Source organism: Formica exsecta, unplaced genomic scaffold (genome assembly GCF_003651465.1).
Source record: "Formica exsecta isolate Colony F162 unplaced genomic scaffold, ASM365146v1 scaffold2, whole genome shotgun sequence".
Taxonomy (NCBI): Eukaryota; Metazoa; Arthropoda; class Insecta; order Hymenoptera; family Formicidae; genus Formica; species Formica exsecta.
Window position 1 is genome coordinate 3,562,213 of NW_021849297.1, and position 9,919 is coordinate 3,572,131.

Consider the following 9,919-nt stretch of genomic DNA (forward strand, 5'->3'; position numbering starts at 1 on the left):
GCACCACATCTGGCACCACATCTGGCACCACATCTGGCATCACATCTGGAATAATGGCATTTGGTTCGATAGATTGACGGGAAAAGAACGTTTTTCTGTAAAAATTAAAAATCGTAAACAAATAAAAAAAAAAACGTTTTTAACAATAAAAATACTTATAAAAAACTAATCAAAACTTTCAACATTGCGATTAGTAATTATTATTGGTTGCAGTAAAAAGAATATAAAATTCATATTACATTTGTTTGAATCTTTCCCAGAACTATTATGATAAAACAGCATAGCATTACGTTTGAAAAATTAAAATATTGATATTAATATCATATAATAATTATATTGAATTTAATATCATCGAAAAAGATGATCTGTTTTTATTAATATTATGAATTTAAATCAAAATAACTTTTTCCTATACTGCATTAATATGCATATATGTGTTTTAAGCATACATACACAAATACGCATATACATATATTTCACTATTGCACATACATATGTATGCACGAATCAAGAGATGCATGAATCTAACAATCCATTTATAATTTTGATAATTTTATATTAGAAATGATAATTTTATTTTAATTAATAATATTATAGATTTATGATATTTTTTTTCTAATTCAAACATTTTATTGTTTTTAGAATTATTACCATTATTATTTGTTTCGATAATAATAAAAATAGTAAATGGAAATATTAAGAGAGTGATAAAAGTTCTCTTAACTTATCCTCTATATTTTGAATTTTATTTATAATTAAAGCATTAGGGTTGGCCATATAAAATAATATGTATATATAAATTAACGAAGTATAAAAATATATGTATTAACATTAAAAGTCTAATATCTAATATAATGTATATGATATAAAATTTACCCGCATAGATAACACATTCCCAAGACAATTCCTATTACTATAACAATTGTTACAAGTGTAATCGTTTGAACAGAGTATTTATCTGTAGCATTCACAATCAGATCTTTAAATATTTTGGTAGGTAGTACTGTTGCTATTGTTTTCTTGCCCAAATTGTATATCCATTTATTTTTGTCTCCGTATTTTTTTATATTTATTATAGGATGTTTATTATCGGTTATTCCTGATTTTATATAAACTAAAAAATAATCCTTCTTAATATATATATTTTAATTCATAAACTGGGGGTCTATTCTGTAACTTTTAACAATGTCGTTACGTGTTATTGCGCAACTAAAACGTATCGGAAAACAACTGCTATGACATCTAATGACATCAGTAAAGATTACAGAATAGGACCCTTGATCCTTATATTTATCAGTTTATCAACATTATTTATTTTTTTATCTTACAAAAGAATATAATAAATATAATAATAAAATTTAATAATATTTAATAATAATCTTATAATAATAAAACGATAAACCGGTATTTTTCTCTTGAATTTCTTGTTAATAAAAGACTAAAGCCAAGTATAATTGTATAAACAAACATTACCAGAGGCATTCTTAATTAATGACACAATTTTTGAGACAATCTGTATCTTGTATAGATAATTGATTTTATTTTCGAGCGTCTCTGTGTCGGCCAACCTTCAAAACTTCAAGCACGAATTTGACGATACAAAAAAGCATGGTGAACACATGCTGGTGATTTTATTTTATCAAAATTGAGGACATATCTTAAACTAATTGCATATACGAAACACCGAAGAAAGGCGTGGCACTTACGGCAAGATACTAAAATGCTAACAATTGGTTTTATGATATTAATTTCTCAATTTTACCAAATTGTGATCCAAGTCGCGTTGTCTCGTTGTTCGCTATATGTATATGACACCGCACGACAATGATAAACATTATTATATAAATAATAATATTATATGTAATATTATAAATTATATTATATATGACAATCTCTCGCTTGATAATAATTAGTTAATTGTACTAATAATTAACTTTATACTTTAAAGTTATTTAAAGTATAAGTAAATAACTTTATGATAATCATAACAACAATCATAAAGCTGTTTATATTTCTACTTTTTAAGAAAAGCAAAATTGTGTATAATAATATTATAAAAATAATTATGTAAGAAATAAAAAAAAAAAAGTTACCACATTGTTTGCAATCACTTATTTTTATTTATTTATTAGGAACATACTAATTTTTAATTTATTAAAATCACACAATTTACAAATGAGAAAAGGGTTTTCATAAAGTAAGTTAAGTTTAATTAATTAAATAATTGATTAACTATTTTTTTTGATAATTGAACAGACATATAGTATCTAATATAATGTGTGTATATAATATAGAATTTACCCGTATAGACAACATTGTATCAACACACATGCAATTGATATTACTACAAAAATTGTTACAAGTGTAACCGTTTGAACAATGTATTTATCGGTAGTATTCAGATTTTCAAAGCTTTCGGTGAATAGTACTGTTTCTGTTGTTTTCTTGCCCAAATTATATATCCATATATTATTGTCTTCGTATTTTTTTCTATTTATTGTAGTATGTTTATCATCGGCCACTCCTGATATTATATAAACTAAAAAATAATTCTTCTTAATATATATATTCTAATTCATAAACTGGGGACCTGTTCTGTAACTTTTAACGATGGCATTCCGTGTCATTGTGACGTATCGGTATATACGATCGTAAAACGTATCGGAAAACAACTGCTATGATATTTAACGACATCAGTAAAGGTTACAGAATAGATTACATTTATCAGTTTATCAACATTATTTATTTTTTTATCTCACAAAAGAATGTAATAAATATAATAATATGATAAAATGAAAAAAATAATAAGAATTAATATAAATAGTAAAATATGAATGGTAAAAATAGCTCTGTGTTGTTAAATTAATCATTTTTTAAAAATTATTTTTTAATAAGTTAACTTTTATTAACAGTTAAAGTTAAACACAATTAAATTATAGACATTATTAGTAAATCAGATGTACCTCTGTATGTAATGAGCATATATAGCATAAAACTATCAACGTTTCTCTGTTGCTCTTGATAAGCCGGTATTTTTCTCTTGAATTTCTTGTTAATAAAGGACTAAAGCCAAGTATAATTTTACAAACAAACATTACCAGAGGCATTCTTAATTAATGACACAATTTTTGAGACAATCTGCATCTCGTATAGATAATTGATTTTATTTTCGAGCGTCTCTGTGTCAGCCAGCCTTCAAAATTTCAAGCACGATTTTGACGATACAGAAAAGCACAATGATCACATACTGGTGATTTTATTCTATCAAAACTTAGGACATATCTTAAACTAATCGCATATACGAAACACCGAAGAAAGGCTTGCCACTTACGGCAAGATACTAAAATGCTAATACTTGGTTTTATGATATTAATTTCTCAACTTTACCAAATTGTGATCCAAGTCGTTGTCTCGTTGTTCGCTGTATGTATATGACACCGCGCGACAATGATAAACATATGACTACTGAAGAATATAAACGATATCCTTGTAGAGTCTGAAGAGTTCCATTCGCCTGACTCTTATTGGCTGTCAATGTCGCACTGAATTATTTATTTTTGAACGCTTATGAATCATCATAATCTTTTTTTTATATTTTTTTTTTTTGTGGAAATCTATGCATCTCGGATTTTTTAACGTGCACTTTTGTTCGGCTGCACTTTAATCACGAGCATCTTACATTGATATTTATATGTATAAAATTAAGATAGTGAAAATATATTCGATTTCTTGTACGTATTTGTATTACGTAATCCTTAAAAACTTATCTTTTTAAAAAAATTGAAGAAAATGACGTCACCTACACGCATTAGTTATGAAAAATGTTGTATGTACTACAATAAAAAACCATCTTACAAAAATAATGATATCAGAAAATTATGCCAATTGAAAATAAAAATATGTATATGTATATGTACATAGTTATTGGAATGTATATAATTGTTTCCATTTTAAATGATTTTTTTATAATAAATATATTGCAATATATTAGATATGATTTTTCTCTTAATATTGGATATAAATGAAGTTATATATATATATAGTGTTATGACTCTTTAATTATATTATTAATCAAAATCTATTTTGCAAAAATTTAATTAATCACAATAACTGATTAATAATATAATTAAAGAGTTATAACACTATGTCAAAACAAAATAGTCTTCTTTTTTTTAATTAAAATTATCGATAAGGCATTCAATCTCTAGAACGTGCCGCGCTCTGGGTCACTAATGCCAACCTTCGGGCCGAAGAGAGAAGAGAGAAAGCAATTTTGATTGGAATCATATACCATCTGTTCCGCTATTTTGTTGATTTTGCTGATTAACTGTGTTGTAGAATACATATAATCTCGCTATTTTTTGATGTGCACATATATAATCTCGTGCACGAGGATACGCGATATCTCGTTGATTCTCGTTGCTATGGTATTTTGCATACTTTGACAACGGAAGCCTTACACAAAATCGACTCGCAAAGTTTGTAAAATAGATGGAGAATTTCCAACCAATTTCATATAAACTTTATATGAGTGGAATATAAAATTCTGAATATACAGGGTGTCCGGAGTCAATCGCACCACCCGTCATGTGCGGATAGAGCAGGTGAAACCGAGAACAAAAGTCCTTTACCATATTGCAATTTTCGTAATGCAAACCATGCATGAAAACATAAATTTGCAAATATTCGCATAACTTTCCAAAAAAAATTTTTTTAAGCTGAAGATTTTTATTTAAGTAGTTTATAATATTGTATTAATATTGTAAAAAAATTAACAATTTTTATCACGTCGTTGCGCTGCAAAAAAATGTAAAAAAATGTACTCATTTTTCGAGGTTTCCAACGGGTATGCCTCTTTAAATAAATTATGAGTAATATGCCATAAATATATAAACGAGAATATATTTTGAGCGATTAAGGACGACGAAAGAGGACAATCACACAGGCTGCTGCGTCTCCCGGGGCATTGCTAGAGAAAAATGGCGAAAGAAAAGCCGAGAACCGAGAGCGTGCGAAAGCGATTCCCGCCGCGCAGTTTAATCGTCGGTAACGAGCGACCGCACGAGACGATACTTAGTTTATCGTCGTATAAATGTGTGTACGACCGTGACCGTGGAAAGACAATAAAACGGAATGGACGGAACGAGGGAAATGCGGTGTATCCGAGAGAGAGGAGCTTCGGCTTGATAGGCGTAATTGTCCTTCTCCTCGCGTTATCAGCGCTCGCCGATCTCACGAGCGGGCACAAACGGGCGCCGTTTTCCAGCGGCGATAATACGTCGTCCTTTCTCGATGCATCGATCGATCGAGGCCTCTCCTGCTCGTTTGCGGATTTACGAACTCAACCGTACGCGAACCGTAAGGATAAACCGTTGGAAAGCCTTTCCCGTGAGAGTCTTTAGTCGCTTCGAGAGGATCGAGTCGGACGAGTTCCTCGACCCGGCGCTCGCTCCTCCTCGCGAAATCGCACAGAAATTATTTTTCTCCCGACACAAGAGAAATGGAAACAAAATCAAATATATAAGCTTTTAAATACGACTCTGGCGTCAACGATGCGGTTGCTGTTGCACGATTCATGATTTAACATTATAAAGGCTATTATCTCGATATAATTGGTAAGGTGTGGTTTATATACGTGTCTGTGTGTGACTTTCTAATAACATAATTGCCCGAAGCTATCCGCGCAAATTACAGATTTTGGGTTAATACTCTCGTTCTGGGGTTAATAACATACGCATGTAAAACGATTTATTTGTAAGCGTGTGAAGTTTGTCCGCTGTTAGAATATATCAGCGAATATAAGATATCACAGGTAACAATAAACATGTGCGCTATTAGATATCTCGACAATTCAAAATTAAACATTTCATCGTTCTTTCTATTATTTTCCGAATGTTCTCTCGTCATTTATAAGTTTAATTCTTATTTATGTGTCATAAATATACTCTTTTTTTTTTTTACCAAGGATCCTGCTAAAATATTATATGTACTCGTCGCATTTTGTTAAGACTTTGGAAAGTTTTGCGTGCGAGATACGAACTTCATTTTTAAAGAACCCAGATTTTACGCGGTTTATATGTGGAAATAAAAATTCTTTAATTCTCTTCCCTTCTACGCCTATCGAGGTCCTTGCACCGGCAAGGATGAGGACGTCGCCATCGGTGAGAAGAATTGAAATGTGAAATTTTGTTTGCTCGCGTTGCCTCGCCGCGAGTGTGCACGTTGCTGCTCCCCCCCCCCCCCCTCCCCCTTCCCTCTTCCCATGTCCTGTTAGCCGTGGGATAATCGGTGTATCCGCGAGGGATCTACGAGAGCAAACACAATGCGCTAATTAGATTTCCACCTGCCAACCGCGCGACTCAAGGCGAGCGCGCACTTGCCGCGCTCGATGTCGCGCAGCGCAAAAAAAGCACTGTGCGCGGAAGCGGTCCGGTTAACCGGCTGTTTGATTTCAGTCGACAGTCACCCGATTACGAGCGACGATTGAAACCATATGGTGACGATCGAGCGGATTGCTAGAATTTCGCGGTGGCGGCGGCGGTAACCATATGCGAGAAGAATTAGCGCGCCGATTGGTAACGGCTGATTTCGCTTATGCAATTGCTCGATCCGTTTATTATCGAGATTTTATCCAGTCAGTCAAGTGGGAAGTTCTTGTAATGTAATAACACGGGATATTATGTGAGGACTGCTTTAATGTTAGATAATTAAAAATAACGGCATAAAAATATATTTTAGCATGAAAAAAATTATAGATTATAGATAAACTATAGATTTTTTAAAGTCTTTATCTTCGATTGTATATTGAAAGGGAAAGAAGTAGGAGATGTTAACAAGGAAAAAATCTCGGGAGTATTTAACAATTATTTTAATAAGAGAGATATTTTATTATTACAACAATACTGATATATATTATTTTATCATTAATTATCTTATTTGTTAATATAATACTTTATATTAATTAATATTAAAATTTTTGTTATACAGCAAATTTTGATTATAGCGTTCTAACGAACGCTTAAAACTTTTATTCGATTATAGATGATATTTAATGCTTCATTGTGAAGAATTCTTTTTCCGAAGAAAAGTCTTTAAACAAGAGATAATCAGCATTCTCTCAAGTATGCTCATCACGCCTCGTGCTTTACACCTTGCATATTGTTGAGAGTTTACTGCGTGGGTTTGCATGAGAATGTTTGCTACTTATGACAAAAGCTGGTAGGCAGACAATCGCATGTCATCGGGTGCAAATTAAGATTGACGTTCTTCGTGGCACGAGTCCGGAGACCTCGATTTTAAAATTCACTCTTTCGTCATAATCGCCCTCGGGTGATATATCAAGTGTAGCCCTGCGGCAGTGTAAGGATTAAGTTGGAAAATACTAGGCATATATGCAAAGATTGCATAAAAGTCCTCGTCAATTTTCATCTATAATGCGATGTATTTAAATAATATATTTAATAATTTCATTTCGTTAATTTCACAAAATCAGGCCAGAGATCAATTTCATGTGCGTACATCATAGCACTTTCGTTGAAAATATCTCGGGAATTATCTTAAAATATTGAATGTGAATGGAAATTCAGATGTGTATTTTAACGGACGTCAAGTCGGATTCGATAGATTGTTCCACTTTTCGCGTTGCTCCGCCTCGGAAAGATTTATCTTATCCGGTATAACTAATTTCTGCGTCTCTCAGGTGCTTCCATCGCGCGTCAGTGGGTTGGCTTCTCAGAGGCTACTCGATCGAAGCTCTTATTAATGACGAGAGTACATTCGATCGAGATTTATCTGATCTAATGCGCCATTTGCGACCGAGTGTATCATGGACAAGTCGATGGCTCGACCAATCCGATTACTCGATCGAGCCAAAGATAAAGCGTAGTTATGTATCTGTGGCAATGCCATGCAACATGAGCTATTTTAATTAGACGCTGCCTGTGTTTTATTTCTTAATAACGTGGGGTGCACGGGTCTCGACCAGTTTTGCAAAATTTGAATTAAAACTCGTACATTTAATAATAAGATATATTTCTTATAGATTTATACACTTCTTATTTTATCTAAAAAAATTAATTTTATTAGCGATATACATATAAATCTCTAAATGCAAGAGAGATGCGTCAGAAAAAAATGAGACAAATTTTCTACAAATGAGACGCGTCAGAATCATCGATCATCGCCCTAGCATTTAACGTGTTGAATGATAAAGAATAATTAAAATGCCGGACGATAAAGAAAACAAACGGCACGTCCGAGAAATCGTGAACAGCGAAATTGAAATATCGAACAGATACGCGCACCGTGTTGTTGGGCTCGAAATTAATTCGGATCAAGTAACGGTAGAAACGAAGAGAAAGAAGAGACTCTCTTTCTGACAAGCCAATCGACATTCGCAACTTCGCGAGTTTAACGTATGTTTACGAGTTTAACGTGATATAGCCTGTGCAGGACCCTTAACGAAGTGTAATTAATTTATATCGATTCGCCGCCACACGGTGGGGAATATTTATTTCGGTCGCTAACGGATTAAATTCCGGCTGTTAAATAGCCGTGTTGTTGGGCTCGAAATTAATTCGGATCAAGTAACGGTAGAAACGAAGAGAAAGAAGAGACTCTTCTTTCTGACAAGCTAATCGACATTCGCAACTTCGCGAGTTTAACGTATGTTTACGAGTTTAACGTGATATAGCCTGTGCAGGACCCTTAACGAAGTGTAATTAATTTATATCGATTCGCCGCCACACGGTGGGGAATATTTATTTCGGTCGCTAACGGATTAAATTCCGGCTGTTAAATAGCGAAGACGAGTATGGCGAGGAGAAAACAAACACGTCGTGTACGTCGCACGTAGTCTTTTTCGTTTATTTATCTTTTTTGCATTTGTTGATCCAGCTGCTCTTAATCCCGTGTATGTATAAGAGTTACTATTCGCGCAACGCGATTACAGTCATAATTCATGACTGTCGTGATTGCGTCACCTCTGATATATCATCGCGATCGGCCAGATACAGGAAGTTCTCTCGACGCCGCCGTTCTATCATTGCTCGTGAATTCGAATGATATTCTGTTTCTTGCGATTTTATAATTTTGCGGTGTGCTGTTGTGCTTGATTAATCGTCCGCGATTTTCTCGTAAATGTAATAGTTTCATGAAAAAATAGGTATTGAATTTATAAGCCTACGTAATTTTTTCGTATTTTGATCGTAGAAATAGCCTTTGAAGAGCCTCTTATACACTCTTTGCACGCGGGAATGCCGTTAAGAACGCTGGCGTGCATAAAAAGATACGCGACCAAAAATAGCTGAGCGCATAAAAATAGCCTTTACCTCGACAGCCGAAGAAATTCGCGATATACATTTTCATGAAGTTAACGAAATCGAATCTCAAGTGCGACGCTTTTAACCTGGAATGTGAAGGATCGCGAGCGAATCACCGCTCTCCGGAGCTTGTCAAGGTGGTTCGGGTGACAGGGACTGAGTCATCCCTTCGATCGGTCGGTCGGCGGCTACATTCCGCTTCGGTGAGATATACGGTTTCGCGAAAAACGCACTCACCAGCTAATCCTCGGTGAGCGTGACCGCGAATTCCCCCGCGCGCGGTGCTCTCATTTTAATATCGAGCCGCAAGGACGCGATACAACGTCGTCTCCTCGTCATCCTTTCGAGGCACCTTGAATTTTCAGTCGATTAACGCAACGGGAATAACAAGAAGGATCCGGTGCAATAGTACCGGGGTTGCACGAGCGCAGCTATTATCCGCTATTCATCGGGCGTTTCGCGAGAGGCGATCCTCGGGATTGGTCGGCGAGGTCATCCTCGATATACACCGGCTACCGTGTAGTGCTCTCGTTCACGGGCCAAATATGGACTACGCCTTGAAAACGATCGCGTGTCGCCGGGGGGGGGGGGGGGGGGGG

At 34.3% G+C, this 9,919-nt stretch overlaps 2 protein-coding genes across 5 annotated transcripts in view; one reads left to right on the forward strand and one right to left on the reverse strand.

Moving 5' to 3' along the window:
* LOC115234528 overlaps positions 1-3,475 on the reverse strand; it is a 26,215-nt gene extending 22,740 nt beyond the window's left edge. Inside the window, exon 1 of one of the 4 annotated variants that reach the window (XM_029805690.1) lies at positions 3,388-3,475. The gene's annotated coding sequence lies outside the window, so the exon portion shown is untranslated. Of the gene's footprint in view, positions 1-1,706; positions 1,836-3,387 lie in introns of those variants that run through there. The other 3 variants (XM_029805689.1, XM_029805688.1, XM_029805686.1) reach the window with 3 other exon arrangements.
* Positions 1-9,919, forward strand: part of LOC115234526 (protein outspread) — a 223,743-nt gene that overhangs the window by 100,213 nt on the left and 113,611 nt on the right. The window lies entirely within an intron of this gene.